The sequence below is a fragment of the Seriola dumerili genome, unplaced genomic scaffold (assembly GCF_002260705.1).
Source record: "Seriola dumerili isolate Sdu_G_001 unplaced genomic scaffold, Sdu_1.0 BDQW01002628.1, whole genome shotgun sequence".
In the NCBI taxonomy this organism is placed as follows: Eukaryota; Metazoa; Chordata; class Actinopteri; order Carangiformes; family Carangidae; genus Seriola; species Seriola dumerili.
In genome coordinates, this window is record NW_019176883.1 from 82103 (window position 1) to 82881 (window position 779).

A 779-nucleotide genomic window follows, 5' to 3' on the forward strand; every position below is an offset into this window, starting at 1 on the left:
GCAATTGTTTCACATACACAAACTTGAATTTCTCAAGCAGATTTATTTTACAGGTTTACAAAGGTTGATTTACAACTACAAGCATTGGAATTATTTGTGAACATCACTTTACAAGCTCAAAATCATTTTGACCCTAATTTGAGCCTAGGTACACATATAGTTACAGTAACAACAGTTGTTTCCTTAACAACAAATCCGACACAGCAAGTTTCCAAACAAGTATTTTAATATTCAAGCCAAATATTAATAATCACATCAACATTGTTTTCTGATGCATTTGATATGACAATAACTTAAATGTAATAAACACAATATCATTTTAACTCATCTTAAACATTTAACTATGATATGTGTGGCAATGCAATTACACAAAATACAAACTGCTTTTAACAGAAATTGATTGACTGATTTGAGCCTAAATGTATGGGGTGGAGTAATGTGCATGACTTACCCTTTCTTGCTGGGAAGCGTGGTTCTGGCCCGAGGTGGATTTCTCGCCATGTTATAAAAAAACACAAAAGGAAAAATAAGGACATGTCAAGCAGCTCCTCTTTTGACTATGAAATGTTTCTGAAGCAGTCTAAGGACTTCAGAAGATAAAAGATGAATCAATCATCCATTTAAACCTCATTTAGCATATACAGTAATAAAACAAGACTTTATGACTAAATCTGAACAAATGATACATGTACATGTGAAGAAGACACACACACACACAAAAACACTGAAAGAGGAAGAGCTTCTGTCTATGTACACATGCAAAGCACAAAACTGTAAAA